The 17,301-nt window shown below is 45.0% G+C and overlaps 1 protein-coding gene across 5 annotated transcripts in view; it reads left to right on the forward strand.

Annotated features, from left to right (window-relative positions):
- ZNF536 (zinc finger protein 536) overlaps positions 1-17,301 on the forward strand; it is a 628,548-nt gene that overhangs the window by 503,431 nt on the left and 107,816 nt on the right. The gene's annotated exons all lie outside the window — the stretch shown is intronic.

The raw sequence follows: 17,301 nt of genomic DNA on the forward strand, positions 1-17,301 counted from the left end.
CATGTCGTGTATGAAGCTCCATTGTTTTTGTTTTATTGGCTTGGAGACCATAAAATAATGCAAAATTTCCATACGTATAGGTCAGTGAGCATAAACTCCTTACATCAATAAATGATGCTGCGGCGATGTAGTCACAGAACCTCCTTTGTTTTGGCGATGAGCAAGATGTTCTCTGCACTTTTCAAGAATTAATGGATCTTTTTTTTTTTTTCTTGTCAGAGAATTTTGTGACTCTGTTTTTTGGTAACTGATTTAAGAAAAGGTCATTTTTACAAAGTGCACCATTGTAATATGAAATCCTTTTACATCAAGCAATTTTGAGCTTTTTCATCCTGTTTTCTTAACTCTTTCCTTTCGCTTTTCGTTGGAGCTCATATAGTGTGCTTTGTAAACAGTACAAGCCGTGACTCAGGAACCATTTACACTTCTGTGCGTTAAAAAATACATGCACTTTTAAGTACGTTTTCTTGCATTTTTCATGCTTTGCAGGTTTTTGGGGGTTTTTTTTCTCCATGTGTTTTCTGTAGGCCTTTTCTGAAAAATGTCCTACTCTTATATGAGAGGTTGTTTATTCCTGGGAACATTTTTAACCACTTTACGACCGCTCACAGTAATATTACTGCGGCAAAGTGGCTCGTTATCGTCTGACGACGTAGTACTACGTCGTCAGACACTCCCCCTTCTGGGCGGCGCTTGCGCGCCGCCGGAGGCTCGCTCCCGCTGTTTTCATTCACAGCGGGAGTCGGGCCAGGGGAGGAGCAGCGGCGATCGCCGCTGCTCTTACCCGATCATCGGGGATCGAGTCTGGAGATCCGCCCGCTGTGTGTAAACACAGCGGGCGGATCTCCATAGTGACAGGGAGTGACAGATCGGACTGTTCAGCATAGCTGGACATCCGATCTGTCCATGACTCACTCAGTCACCTCCCCCCCTACACGTCAGTAAGCAACAGGCATACATTAACCCCTCCCTCTCCAATAAAATTAACCCCTTCCCTGCCAGTGTCATTTTTACAGTAACAGTGCATATTTATAGCACTGATTACTGCAGTAATGTCACTGGTACCCCCAAAAGTGTCAAAAATGTCAGTCAAGGGTCCGATCTGTCCGCCGCAATGTCGGAGTCCCGCAAAAAAAATCGCAGATCGCCGCCATTACGCGTTAAAAAAAAAACACCAAAAATGACAGAAATCTTTCCCTTTGTTAGTAAACGCAATAACTTTTGCGCAAAACAATCAAAATACGTTTATTGCGATTTTTTTTACCAAACATAGGTAGCAGAAAACAAATTGGCCAAAATTTTTAAAAAAATTGGTTTTTACATCTTTTTTGGGGGGAATTTCATATAAAAAAATGTTAAAAATATTGTTATTTTTTCAAAATAAACGCTCTTTTTTTGTTTATAGCGCAAAAAGTAAAAATCGCACAGGTGATCAAATACCACCAAAAGAAAGCTCTGTTTGTGGGAAAAAAAGGACGTAAATTTTGTTTGGGTACGGCGTCGCACGACCGCGCAATTGTCAGTTGAAGTCGCACAGCGCCGAATCGCAAAAAGTGGCCTGGACGGAAGACAGCAAAATCCTCCGGTGGTAAAGTGGTTAAATATCCCTGTGTAAGTGCCACATAAAATTAGGGGCATTGCCAGAGCATTAGTTTTGGATTAATTTGCCCTTACAGTGGGCTCATTTACAGTAGGGATCGGCCGATGAACGGCAAAGCCAATATATCGAAGACCAATATGCACTTTCCCTGATATATCGGAATCGGCCCCTGAGGTTACCGATATTACGATATTTCGGGAAAGGGCTTGTACTGGAGTGATGCCTGCAGCTATAGGCATCACCCCGGTACCGACGTCCACAGCCAACGGTCGGCTGTCTTGTAATGACAACCGATGCGGCTGAGAAGCCGCTCAGCTGTCATTACATAGTTTGAGGACCCCTGATCTAGTGTTTTGCAGTTCCTAAAGTAGAACCACAGGCTAGGGATCGACCACTTATCGGCAAAGCCGATATATCGAGGACCAATATGCACTTTCCCCGATATATCGGAATCGGCCCCTGAGGTTACCGATATTGCCAATATTTCGGGAAAGTGCTTGTACTGGAGTGATGCCTGCAGCTAGAGGAATCACCCCGGTACCGGCGTCCACAGCCAACGGTCGGCTGTCTTGTAATGACAACCAATGCGGCTGAGGAGCCGCTCGGCTGTCATTACAAGGAGCGGGAGGGGACATCCCCCCTCCCGCCATCTTCCTCGGCTCGCTCTCCCTGGCTGGTGGTTAGAGGTAGGAACCCAACACCAAAGATGTCACCAAGTGGTAAAAAAATTGTAGGTGATTATCCCATGGCATCTGCTCAACATGCCAATACCGGTTTTAGACTTTTTAGAAACATATGCTCTGCTAAACATTCCTTACAAGTATGCTAAAATATCTTTCCTTTCAGGCAAAATATAAAACTTTCAATCTATGGGGCACGTTTTTGTTTACTGCAGAGCTATAAATGTCTGCCTTTTCAAATAACTGCAAACGTTGTTGATTGTCATACAAGTTCTGAATCTGTTTCGGAGCCCAGCCAGCATGGAAAATAAAATCCCCTTGCCTAATATTCAGATGACCTGGAAGCATTAGAATAGTTTTTCGATAAAACTGCCATTTGTTGTTTGTATGGATTTGCATTCGTGATGACTTTCTTGTTTGTACACGGGATGGATGGCATTTAGCATGATGGCTTATGTGCTTCTTGTTTCAGTGATGTTTATGAAGATTTCGAAGTCAGATGGTTTTATTTGACTTCTCCAACGGGTGACATTTAGAGAATGAAACTCTCCAAGCAAACTCTGTTGCTTAAGGAGAACCAGTCAAGAAAGGGGGGAATGTCATAATCTAAATAATAGTTACTATGCAGCCATACCTCTCAACTCATAATTTTCAAGGGGGAATAATGGTAATGGTGCTTGACTAGGGTAGCTCAGAGGTATCCATATGACTACCACATAACCCCGTCTAAGCTCCATCCCGCCTTTTACCCCATTAAGACACAAGACATAAAGTGGAGTTAAATGGCCTTCCGGACTTTTATTAAACAATATAAATAAAAAAAAAAAAAAACAATAAAGTAACAATAACATAAACCAAAGCTAGATGTCTCCAGCCGCAGAACACTGACTTGGGACATTACAACTTGTCCCACAGACCTTACAGGTCTAACACTACCTGGTCCCTCTCATTGGACCACACTCAACCAGAGGACACCATACCAATGATGGTTCCCCAATTGTATCACACCAACAGATTTATAACCCCATCCGAGGGGTCCCAACAGCCATCTCCGTACCTACCCTTCCAACCGCTTACCCTATCTTAGGGATGTTCACCCGATGGCTCCCCACTCCGACTGTTACTGTCCAACCCCTTCCTACAATCTTTTCTTCTATGCTCCTCTCCATCACCCCGTCTACTCAACCAATCACGTAAGTAGGACTCCCCTTCTCTCTTTTGTACATTGCTGTCTGGTTCCCCTTCCACCCTGTCATGCCAGCCCTATGCTTCTTTTGTTCCTCTTAGCTCCGGGCCTTCCTGTACGATACTCATACAATACTACTGAATCAACATGGCCCCTCTGGCTACATGAGACTTCAACAATTATAGACCATTCATAATACAAAAATAAAGAAAAGCTTACCATTCTGAATTTTCTTTTTGCATGATAGAATACTTGCAATAACATTGCTTTCTTGGCTATAAATGGGCATGTTGTCATTATCTATCCTCATGAAAATAAACTATCATTACAAAAACATTCTCCCATAAAAAACAATGATCTTTAATAGTATGTATATTAAGGCTGTTAAAACCAACATAAACACATATTTTTCCTGTGATGCGTTCCCTAGCAGGCTTGCTGTGTTTTGATTGTTCTTGATGTGCTTTTACATGTTCAGGTTTTATCTTGCAGAGCACCGCACCCAGGGATAATCTGTTTCAGTGTTTTTCAACTGGGGTGCTTCAGGGGTGCTGCGGTAACTGCCTAGCCTGAGCATGATCTTGTGTTAAGTCCTGGTTAGAGAGAGCAGGAGAGAGCACAACCCACACCTCCCCTGGCTCTCTGCTCCTCCCTGCTACTATCTGTACTATTGCCGGCTAAACAGAAATGGGGGGGGGGGGGGTTGTGTTTGGAGTGATGATTTGGCAGGTTTGTATCAGGAGGGGGGATTTGGGGGCTTTCGGAATGGGGGTTGTGCTAGGAATAGGGATTATTCCTAGGAGGGGGGGATTTGGGGAGGCTGGGAGGGAGGGAGAAGTTTGTGCTAAAAGTGTGATTTTTGGGGGGAGGGGGATTTGTGCTAGGAAGGGGGGATTTGGAGAGAGAAGATTTACAACCAACAGATCCCTGAACTCTGCCTCACAGATTTTTTAGGGCTTGTTTACACCAGGTGCAATGCGGTAAAACGTGCAAAATTATGCGTTTTCCTGTATTGCACAAAAATATGCTGCCTTTTGCAAATGTGTGCCATGAATTCTTAATGACATCCCCAGGCATGTAGCAATTGTGCGTGTGTTTGCGCCTGCTAAAATGCATGGTACCACAGAACCATGTATTTTGGTGCTGCACAATTTTAAAAGTCATATTGACACCTTTAGCATGTCTCATTGGCATAGAGCAGCCCATTAAAAAATGTGACTTGTGGGAATGTGCAAAAAAGCACGCGTGCTCGGATGCACCTTCTTGTGTGAATGGGCCCTCGGGCTGGTGTGCTGCGGGGTTGTGCACAATTCTAAAAGGGTGCCTTGACTGAAAAACACTGATATGTCCTCACCTGCCAGTTACTCTGTTGAGGAGGCTTTAGAGCCTTGAGAGAGCTTTAGATACTGAGAGTTCTATCTATTTTGTCAGCTTGCCAACCCCAGGTGAGCTTCTCATTTGTGGCTTTGACAAAGCAGGGATGCAATGTTCTGGAGGGGTCCTTTTGGGGGAAGGAACTATTAAGAAGGCTGTGTGCCTGGTTAGAGGTCTTGACCCTGGAGCTCAGCCCTGATGGGTATCACCCGTCACTTCAAGAAGGCAGGCCATTTTGGCCTAAGAAGATAATTTGCTAGAGCCATCACTGGAACAGGGTTACACCTGAACCGTTTGTTTTGTGGTTGACTTGCACCAGAAAAGGTTCCCTGTGATGCCTCTGGATGCTAGGACTTACCCATCTACTTCTAGCCATGGAGCTGTAGGAGCCCCTTTTGAGTTTTGGATGTTCCTTCTCCTTTGTACTCCTGTGCTACCAATTTGGAAAAGTATTGAAAACTATTTTAAGTGTGAACCTTCTTCCTTGATTTATCCCGGGGATTAGGAATGTCCTATAGAGGAGTCTACCGTGGATGCACTCTAAAGATTTAAAGTATAACTAAAGATCGAATTAGAAAGGGATTAGAACATGTGTCAGTTTTTATTTCTGTTTGTGTTCCCATTAGGAAGATTACTCCTATTTGTTTGTCCATTATCATTGAAAGTAAAAGTAAAAGAAAATCACAAATTTTGGGTTATCCCATGAAAAGTAATAGGTGGGAAATCTTCCAATGGGGGACACTAGTTCTGGTGACCTGGGGGTCCCCAAGAAATTCCCTTAATTTCCTCTCACTTCCTGTTTGGCTATGGGACAGGAAGTGAAGAGAAATCTCTGCAATGAGATACAAATGGTGAAAATAAATCTGACAGGGTATCCAAAATATAAAAAAGTTTTCCCTATAGTAGTGATCGACCGATATCGTTTTTTCATTGCCGATACCGATACCAATATTTTGGTCATTGCGTATCGGTATCGGCCGATATTTTCGTACATTTAAAAAAATTATTATTTTTTTTTTTTACTTGACAGGTACTCTTGTGGAGGGATCTGGGGGTCTAAAAGACCCCAAACCTCTCCGCTGCACTTAAAAGCATTTAAAACCCAACGTTTGGCTGTTTTGAATGCTGTCATTTTTTTGAATCTGGCGCCAATACCCAGAAGTGATGTCATGACATCACTTCCGGGTTTTTGCATGGAGACCCGATGCGGCTTTGATCGGGTCTTCTCTTCGGCGGCCGTGCAGGCTGGTTGCCCGGGTCTCCTGGTGGGACGAGAGACCTTAACGAGCCGCAGAAGGCGGCGGGAGGGGACGTCCCCTCCCGCTCCTTGTAATGACAGCCGAGCGGCTTCTCAGCTGCATCGGTTGTCATTACAAGACAGCCGACCGTCGCCTATGGACGCCGGTACCGGGGTGATGCCTCTAGCTGCAGGCATCACTCCGGTACAAGCACTTTCCGAAATATCTGCAATATCAATAACCTCCAGGGCCGATTCCGATATATCGGGGAAAGTGCATATCGACCCAATAAGTGGTCGATCCCTAGCCTGTGGTTATACTTTAGGAACTGCAAAACACTAGATCAGGGGTCCTCAAACTATGTCCCTCCAGTTGTTCAGGAACTACAATTCTCATCATGCCTAGTCCTGTCTGTGAATGTCAGAGTTTTACAATGCCTCATGGGATGTGTAGTTCGGCAACAGCTGGAAGGCCGTAGTTTGAGGATCCCTACACTAGATGGTAAGGTTCCCTGCTTCCCTCCTCCTGAAACACCCCTGCATATTCAGCTACTGTTTGATCTCACTCTACTTCATTTCTTCCTAACAAATACACCCTATGAGTGATTTTCATTAAATTCATTTAAATTCTGCTGGAGCATTTTATCACCAACAAAATAAATCAATTAAACCCAAGGCCCCTGCTCACCTGCTCTGGTGAACCCCTGAACATTCAATAGAAGCGTAGATTTAAATAAAGTTTTTGCATTCAAATTCCAAGGCCAAAAGGATAATTCTGCAGAAAACAATAAAAAATAAATAAATAAAAAAGGTCAAATGCAAAATGGGGGGTTGATATTTTAAGTCGGTTAAGGAAAGGGCAAGCAGCTTATCAGCTGTCAGATTCAATGTTTCCCGGCCCCGGCAAAATGGACAAGTTCTGATTATGTGGCTCGCCGCTGAATTGACTTATTCGTGCTTCCTCACACCGCTAGTTAAAGATGGAGGCAAGATTATGTCTCTGCGACATTACTTATGCCTCGGCGAGGCAATCAACATGTTAAGAGGCCAGCGCCTGACCTAAGAAACACATTATCTGACAGCCAATGAAAAATAGGCACAGTAATTTGATACAAATGATGTTCAGCCCATTAGTGCCGTGTAACTTATTATAGGTGAAAACATATTTATTTCCATCTCAATGTTCTATTAAATGAAAGATCCATCAGATGACAGTGAAGGTCAGGCGTCTGGCCGGAATTATTTCAGTGAAATAAGAAACTTTTTTTTTCTTTGTTTTTTTTTTTTGTTTTTCTTGAACACATAACCAGTCAACTCATGAAACATTCATATTTATTTTTCGGTTTATTTAAAGTGGGTGTACATTGTATCATTTGTACCAAACGGTTAAAATAGGCTTAGGACTAGGGCTGTAGTGTTAACGAGTGATGAATGGGAGGTGGACAAAGTAACAAAAAAAATCTTAAACCCTAACCAGATGACATTAATGCCTCGTTTCCACTGATCGGTACCGTTCGGTTCGGTACAGTTCAGTACGGTTCGGTCAGGCTTGCGTTTCCACCACCAACAGTACCTCAGCTCAACAGTACCTCAACAGTGTAGCTCCACCCTGTTGGTACGGTACTAATATGCTTGGTACCCCAATGAAAGGGTCACAAAAAAGTGCTACGGTACGGTTCGGAATTAGAGTACCATTCACAACTTTTTACAATGGAAACGGCAAAAGTTGCGTACCGAACCGTACCGCTCAGTGGAAACGAGGCATTCGATTGCTAGATCACTGATTCTCAACCATATTGAGACTGGGGCCCGGTAAACTGTCAAGGCTGAGGGCTTGCTGGTGGGCACTGTGGGAGGTTGAGGAACACAGTGGACCACTATGGGAGGTTGGGTGGCACTATGTGTTTCATCCATATTTGTATATCAGTGCTGCGGATCTCCTCCAGCCACTTCCAGTCTTCCACCGCTCAGTGGAAACGAGGCATTAGATTGCTAGATCACTGATTCTCAACCATATTGAGACCGGGGCACGGTAAACTGTCGAGGCTGAGGGCTCGCTGGTGGGCACTGTGGGAGGTTGAGGGACACAGTGGACCACTATGGGAGGTTGGGTGGCACTATGTGTTTCATCCATATTTGTATATCAGTGCTGCGGATCTCCTCCAGCCACTTCCAGTCTTCTACCGCTCAGTGGAAACGAGGCATTAGATTGCTAGATCACTGATTCTCAACCATATTGAGACCGGGGCCTGGTAAACTGTCGAGGCTGAGGGCTTGCTGGTGGGCACTGTGGGAGGTTGAGGGACACAGTGGACCACTATGGGAGGTTGGGTGGCACTATGTGTTTCATCCATATTTGTATATCAGTGCTGCAGATCTCCTCCAGCCACTTCCAGTCTTTCACCGCTCAGTGGAAACGAGGCATTAGATTGCTAGATCACTGATTCTCAACCATATTGAGACCGGGGCCTGGTAAACTGTCGAGGCTGAGGGCTTGCTGGTGGGCACTGTGGGAGGTTGAGGGACACAGTGGACCACTATGGGAGGTTGGGTGGCACTATGTGTTTCATCCATATTTGTATATCAGTGCTGCGGATCTCCTCCAGCCACTTCTAGTCTTCCACCGCTCAGTGGAAACGAGGCATTAGATTGCTAGATCACTGATTCTCAACCATATTGAGACCGGGGCACGGTAAACTGTCGAGGCTGAGGGCTCGCTGGTGGGCACTGTGGGAGGTTGAGGGACACAGTGGACCACTATTGGAGGTTGGGTGGCACTATGTGTTTCATCCATATTCGTATATCAGTGCTGCGGATCTCCTCCAGTCACTTCCAGTCTTCCACCGCTCAGTGGAAACGAGGCATTCGATTTCTAGATCACTGATTCTCAACCACATTAAGACCGGGGCCCGGTAAACTGTCAAGGCTGAGAGCTTGCTGGTGGGCACTGTGGGAGGTTGAGGGACACAGTGGACCACTATGGGAGGTTGGGTGGCACTATGTGTTTCATCCATATTTGTATATCAGTGCTGCGGATCTCCTCCAGCCACTTCCAGTCTTCCACCGCTCAGTGGAAACGAGGCATTAGATTGCTAGATCACTGATTCTCAACCATATTGAGACCGGGGCCTGGTAAACTGTCGAGGCTGAGGGCTTGCTGGTGGGCACTGTGGGAGGTTGAGGGACACAGTGGACCACTATGGGAGGTTGGGTGGCACTATGTGTTTCATCCATATTTGTATATCAGTGCTGCGGATCTCCTCCAGCCACTTCTAGTCTTCCACCGCTCAGTGGAAACGAGGCATTAGATTGCTAGATCACTGATTCTCAACCATATTGAGACCGGGGCACGGTAAACTGTCGAGGCTGAGGGCTCGCTGGTGGGCACTGTGGGAGGTTGAGGGACACAGTGGACCACTATTGGAGGTTGGGTGGCACTATGTGTTTCATCCATATTCGTATATCAGTGCTGCGGATCTCCTCCAGCCACTTCCAGTCTTCCACCGCTCAGTGGAAACGAGGCATTCGATTTCTAGATCACTGATTCTCAACCACATTAAGACCGGGGCCCGGTAAACTGTCAAGGCTGAGAGCTTGCTGGTGGGCACTGTGGGAGGTTGAGGGACACAGTGGACCACTATGGGAGGTTGGGTGGCACTTTTTGTTTCATCCATATTTGTGTATCAGTGCTACGGATCTCCTCCAGCCACTTCCAGTCTACCTGTACTCACTCCAGTGTCTGCTACACCTCATGCCTCTAGACCGACTTCCTGATATTGACAACGCTACAGAATGCTGGCGCTGCATTGTACGTGATGACGTCAGAGTTTGAGCAAATGTCAAAAATAGGGACTAGTCACAGGTTGGGGAGGGAGCCTATAGGGAAATAAGGTAAGTAGAAAAATGCTTTTTAGTGGAATCCTAGGCAAAAATTAACAAAGGTCTTTTCCTGGCAAGCATCTATGGCTTAAAATCCTGCAAACCATGGCCCAGGTAAAAGAGTAAAATCCACAGGCCTCACCTAGGCCCAGATGGGCAGCAAGCTGCCTCGTCTAAACTTCTATGGCTAAATGCCCCGAGTAGCTTTATTCCCAATATAGCTCAGCCTTCCATGTTTTTCATTGACCCATGCTTGGGTATCTACACTTTACATTCATTTGCCTAAACCTGAACTCCAGAGACATTTAAAATTACCCTTGAAGTGGGCTCCCAAACACTGCAAGAGTGGGCTCCCAAACGCTGCAAAAACACGTACCCTTAACCCCTTCTTACCTGCCTGCCACAGCCCTTTAACTGGGTCTTAAGGTGGTGGGGGGGGGGGGGGCAGGATTATCTTGGCGATCATGTGGTCATATAATCTGGAAGCCATCATGATGTCTCCTGATCATCATAACTAGAGACTGGGAGCTGTCGATGACGAGTCCCTATGCTGTAAAATGCTCTCAGCCACCATAGATGCATATGTTCAGCATGTAGGCAATAAGGTCCACCTTCCTTGTTGATGAAACTGCGTTACATGATCAGTGAGAGGTTAAAAAGCAGTTTAACTTGTCCCTGCCTTCCCAGGCAGCCACCGTTTTCTTCGTGCATCCAACACTTCAGAATGTTGGGGTGACATTAAGATTGCTAGATCATAGATTCTCAACCATATTGTGACCGGGGCCCGGGAAACTGTGGGGGCTGAGGGCTCTCTGGTGGGCACTGTGGGAGGTTGAGGGACACAGTGGACCACTATGGGAGGTTGGGTGGCACTACGTGTTTCATACATATTTGTATCTCGGTGCTACGGATCTCCTCCAGCCACTTCCAGGCTACATGTACTCACTCCAGTGTCCGCTGCACATCATGCCTCTGGACCGACTCCCGATAGTGACAACGCTCCAGAATACTGGCCCTGCATTGTACATGATGACGTCAGAGTTCGAGCAAATGTCAAAAAAAGGGGCCGGTCACAGGGTGATAAGAGGAAGCCTATAGGGAAATAAGGTAAGTAAAAATGCTTTTTAATAGAATCCTAGGCAAAAATGAACATTTAACCCCTGCAGTGTGAGGAGAGCCCCAATTCAAGGGTAGTTTTGTAATTTCCCTAGAGCTCAGCTGTAATGTAAGAAAAACTTCCAGACATGGCATTTTCCCCGTCAGTCTGTCTGTGAGCCAGTCTAGTCTAGTCTGTGAGCAAGGGATAATTGCAGATCGTTTAAGGTGAGTTCAGCCGCCATTTTGTTCTGTAGTGGTCCATTAAGGATAGTTAAAATTAAAACCACATAGGGAGGGTTAACCGCACTCTGGTTTGCTATTGAAAAGGACTTTGTGACTTCTTATTGACTCCGGATAAGTGAAAAGGCTTCCATTGAAGAGGCATGTTTGCTAAGAGCTAACTCACAGCTTAAAGTAGATGTAACTGGACCAAAATGCCTTTGCAAACCCAGGTATTACTTGATAGTATTACTTGATAGTATTACTGAAAGTAGTGGTGACATCATTACTGTGCTGCACATAGCATGTGCAGAGAGCAGAGCTGTGGGAGGGGCCCAGCAGGCTTCACCTATTACAGGCTGCCTGTAGAAAACTACAGGAGGGGGCGGCGACAAGACCAGGCACCCTGCACAAGCAGAGAGAGCAACAGTGAGCGGTCTTTATTACAGGAAGCTCCTGCACAGAGGCAAAGATTTACATTGGACTAGTACATAGGTCTGGAGGAAATACACAAAGCCAGGGACAGCACCAGCATAAGGTTGCTTAGGCAGCCACCTTAGGACACCAGGATGGGGGGCGGAAAAATGAAAAGCCCAGTCACTTGCTGAGGATTTGGGGTTTTAATCCTTTCACTGCCAGATCTGTACATTGTACAGACCTGACAGTGGGGGGGGGGGGGGGGGATTTACACACACTCCTGATGATTGCAGTCACTGGGAATGTTTGTATATCTTACCGGCTAATGTCTGGCTGTCAGGTGGAAGCAATCTGGCACCTCTGAAGCCTCCAACCATTTCCCCCCATGCCCCTCCCCCCCCCCCCCAGGGGACATTGTGAGTGTCTCCTGGATAGGCTGGTGGTACTCTTATTGGATTAGCACCTTCAATACGGTATTCCTTAAACAAGAAGGAGACACATGTATGATAGTCTCTTGGAACAATCATATTGTCATTGTAACTCTTTGGCTCTTCTCTTTGGGAGAATATGAGATGCCCAATGCTCCTGCTGCCATAACTCCACGGAAAAGCCTGAAGAAGCTGCGGAGCGAAACGCGCAATTTCTTGGATACGCTTTTGTACAATTGAACCCTATTTATTCAGGACTCAGAAGGTTGACCATGATTGTGGTGTAGAAATACAAAATTAGGATATGTTTGAATCTACAAGGGTTCTTTTGACTTAGAAGTATACCATTATATGGCTATTTATCTATATTTGTGTGATGTTTTTTATTAAAAAATGTTACCAATAAATTTGTCTATATACATATGATTATATCATTCAAGATTGTCCATTTTTTATGACATTAATCAGTGTATGCCTATAAAGTACTACTATTTGTAGGGGGGATCAGTGCTTTAAGTGGGCCGGTATGCACTGGTACTCAGTATCGCCACTTCCAAATATGGCTCTTGAGCATACCGCCTTAGCGTACCAGTACACTCATTTTGGACATCTGCGCCCTCAATTGCCCCCCCCCAAGAATATTTCCCACTCCAGAGCCAGACCAGTTACCACCAGTGAGTCCCCCTGCTCCGGCGTCCCAGCCAAGGCCAGGGGGGGTGCTCTGTGGGGACCCTGATGTGGGGAGGGGGGGGGGCAAAAAAATTTATAGGCTATAATAGAGTACCGGCACCTCTTTTGGGCCACTTAAAGCACTGGGGGGATTGAATTTTCTTCCCCCTCCTCATTTTCCTTGTAACGGAAGGAACTCAGTACAGGGTGCACCCATCGCGGCAAGAAACCAGTTCCCCTCCTGCCCACCCCTTGTCCCAGCCCTGGCTAAGAGCACTCCCAGCATAGGGACTCAGCTGTCACCGACAGCTCCCAGTCTCTAGTTATGATTGGGAGACGCCATGATGGGCTCCAGATCACATTACCACATGATCGGCAAGTTCATCCTGGCTCCTGCCTTAAGACCCAGTTAAAGAACTGTAGGGGGGGGGGGGCAGGTAAGAAGGGTAATGGTACTTTAGGTAAAAACAAGCATTTATCTTTTGCAGTTTATGGGAAGCCCGCTTCAAGGGTAATCTTTAAATGTCTACGGGGTTCAGTTTTAAGCAAATGAATGGAAAGTGTAGATACCCAAGCATAGATTAATGAAAAACACGGAAGGCTGGGCTGTATTGGGAATAAAGCTTCTAGTGGCATTTAGCCATAGAAGTTTAGGCGAGGCAGCTTGCTGCTCGTCTGGGCTCAGGTGAGGCCTATAGACTTTATTCTTCTGCCTGGGCCATGGTTTGCTGGGTTTTAAGCCATAGATGCTTGCCAGGAAAAGACCTTTGCCATCTGATTCTCTGATATTTGAGATACAATATGAATCCTGCTATTAAAAAAAAACACCCGCACCTGGGTGTGATGATAAATGTGCAGGATGAGCAAAGAAAAACGTATAATTGTCCCTTTATTTATGAATTTGAGGATATTTGCTGAGGATAATTCATGCCAGTTGGTTCCCAATGTCACTTGAAGGGTCCATAGAAATACAGAAAGAAGCACCAAGCTAAAAGATGAACGAGGACAAGATGCTTTTAATTGATCTTACTTTGATCATTTAAAAAAGAGCCAACATGTTTTGGGGGCCAAAGCACTGTCGTTGATTATATTGGTATGATTTAATATAGATCTGTTTGGTTGCTGTCTTCTTTGAGTCAATTCAAGTACTCATCTTGTTGGTAGGCCTGATGAAGGGGGGGGGGGGGGTTTGGCCCCCGAAACACAATGGATGTATTATATAATCAAATGACAAACAACTAAAAGCATCTTTCTATCCTATTGGTTTGGCACACCTTTCTATATTTCTATGAATTGTTTATCAACAACATTGCTCAGCTGCTGAAACACTAAGATAAAAAGAAACATTGTTTCTTTTGTATCTTTTTGTTTCTTCATCTACAGATCAAAGGGATGAACTTTGATCTGCAGATGAAATCAGTTTGAAGCAACCTGTCAAGTAAAAAAACTTTTTTTTTTATTAAATGACATGGCTCTTTACCCATGTGATCGGCTGTGTCCAATCACAGCTGGTCACATGTCAATGAGGAAGTGCCAGTGTGATGGACCATACACACTATAAGATTTTCTGAAGACTTTTTCCTTTAGACTTACCAAAACCAGATAATATGAGGTCAAACCTAAACACTTTCAATTTGTATGCAATCTGACAGGCCCTTGCACTACATAGAAAAGGTAAATCTGAAGGAAATCTAACCACAAAAGTTGGATAGTGTGTATCCAGCTTTAGGCAAGAAGAGCCAATCAGCGGCTCCTCCTCAGAGGGAAGTCCAGGAAAGGTAATCAGGGCACTGATTACAGTAAAGTATAACATAGTAAAAAAACAGTGCCCAAACAGTGCCCAATCAATGCCCATCAGTGACACCAATCAGTGCCCACAGTGACCTCAATCAGTGCCCATTAGTGATAGCAGTCAGTGCACATCAATGCCTGCTCATCTGTGCTATCCATCAGTGCTGCCCATCAGTGCCGTCTGTCAATGCCCATCAGTGCCATCTGTCAATGCCTACCAGTGCCGTCCATCAGTGGCCATCAGTGCCATCTGTCAGTGCCGCCCCACAGTGACCTAAATCAGTGACCATTAGTGATACCAGTCAGTTCCCATCAGTGGCAGCTCATCTGTGCTATCCATCAGTGCTGCCCATCAGTGTCGTCCGTCAGTGCCCATCAGTGCCATCCGTCAGTTCCCATTGGTGCCATCTGTCAGTGCCCATCAGTGACGCCCACAAGTGCCGCCTATCAGTGCTCATCAGTGCCACCTATCAGTGCCCAACAGTGCGGTATATTAGTGCCTCCTCATCAGTGCCCATAAGTGCCACCTCTTCAGTGCCCATCAGCGCAGCCTGTGCTGCATCATTAGCACACATCAGTGAAAGAGAAAAATTACTTATTTACAAAATTTACTGACAGAAATTAAGAAAACATTTTTTTTTTCAAAATTGTCTACCTTTTTTTCTTTTTTTTTAGTAAAAAATAAAAAAACCCAGTAGTGATTAAATACCACCAAAAGAAAGCTCTATTTGTGTGAAAATAAATGATAAAAATGTAATTTGGGTACAGCATTGCATGCCCGCGCAATCGTCAATCAAAGTATGACAGCGCTAAAAGCTGAAAATTGGTCTGGGCAGGATGGTGGGTGAAAGTGCCCGGTATTAAAGGGGTTAAACATAAAAATACAATGAGAGATTTTTGCAAAGCGGAGGGTATAAGCAATGCTTCTCTTTCTCCCCTAAATGTGATTTTGTACGTTTGACTGAAAAATAACTATTACCTTGAAAATTTAAATATTTCAGGCGAGGGGAAAAAAAAAATAAAAAAATGCACAAAACAAAAACATGAGCATAAATTAAAAAGGGGATTTTTTTTTAGCAGAATATTATCCAATTTTAATCAATGTTTCAGGATAGGCGTAGAGAGATGGAGCCCTCGAAAAGCGCTAATAAAAATAAATCTGTTTCCGATTGCTATCTATGCCGCACAGGTGCTTGTTTGTTACGAGAGAGGCATGTTCATTAATTTTCAGCTATGAAAAGTGCACAGTGCCATAAATATACAATTCAGAATGTGCCGCTGATAAATGAACTCACAGATTGCTAATGTACAAGATTGTGCTACTGCACATAAAACACATGCCAAACAGAAGTACATTGGTGAGATGCGAGCTTTTTTAAGCTGGGGTTTAATGTAAGCATGAAAGCCGTTTCCTCTTTTTAGGGCAATAACTTTCAACATAGATCAACAGAATATCTACTTAAAATAAATCCTTTTTCTCTTGCCTTGGAACAAGGCGAACAATTGAATTGGACTTATGAGGGCTGGGTCTTGACAGCGAGATGCAAATTAACCTAGTCTTTTTTTTTGTTGCATGTTTCCCTATCTCGATTTTATTGCATCCAAAGCTTTTATTAGATAATATCGGGCATTGATGTTTTTTTTTTTTTCTTTGTTCGGCATCTTTTTTTTTTTTTTAGATTGTAATGACAATAGTGATCAAGTGTCTAGTGGAGGCAGCTCTTTCATCTGGAGTATACTTTGGGTCTGCTGGATCAACATGCAAGATGATTTATGCTTGTTGAAATTTATTTCATAAAGCAATCATTTTCAGTGGGATCTAAAGAGCATTAGGACCGAAAACATACCTACCTTACCCTACTTCATGGCAGCTTAGCCCTCAAAAAGCCAATTCTTTATCCATCATAACTCATTTATCTGACAGCTCACATTAGACCAGGGTTTCTCAACCAGGGTTCCTCCTGAGGTTGCTAGGGGTTCCTTCTGAGGCTGCTAGGGGTTCCTCCTGAGGTTGCTAGGGGTTCCACCTGAGGTTGCTAGGTGTTTCTCCTGAGGTTGCTAGAGGTTCCACCTGAGGTTGCTAGGGGTTCCACCTGAGGTTGCTAGGGGTTCCACCTGAGGTTGCTAGGGGTTCCTCCTGAGGCTGCTAGGGGTTCCTCCTGAGGCTGCTAGGGGTTCCTCCTGAGGTTGCTAAGGGTTCTTTGAGCAACAGGCAACTTCTGCCTCTCAGATACGTTCCCAATGACACCATTGTTCCTTTTAGCTATCTGTAAGGGGGTAATTTTTACAAACAATGACAAGAGTAAGGAACATTCTTCCCACTGACTGTCACACTAATGTGTCATGAGTTGCCAATTTTTTATCCATCATAACTCATTTATCTGACAGCTCACATTAGACCAGGGTTTCTCAACCAGGGTTCCTCCTGAGGTTGCTAGGGGTTCCTTCTGAGGCTGCTAGGGGTTCCTCCTGAGGTTGCTAGGTGTTCCTCCTGAGGCTGCTAGGGGTTCCTCCTGAGGTTGCTAAGGGTTCCTCCTGAGGTTGCTAGGTGTTCCTCCTGAGGATGCTAGGGGTTCCACCTGAGGTTGCTAGGGGTTCCTCCTGAGGCTGCTAGGGGTTCTTCCTGAGGTTGCTAGGGGTTCCTCCTGAGGCTGCTAGGGGTTCCTCCTGAGACTGCTATGGTTTCCTTCTGAGGTTGCTAGGGGTTCCTCCTGAGACTGCTA

This window comes from Pelophylax lessonae (genome assembly GCF_965119305.1).
Source record: "Pelophylax lessonae genome assembly, chromosome: 10".
Classification (NCBI taxonomy): Eukaryota; Metazoa; Chordata; class Amphibia; order Anura; family Ranidae; genus Pelophylax; species Pelophylax lessonae.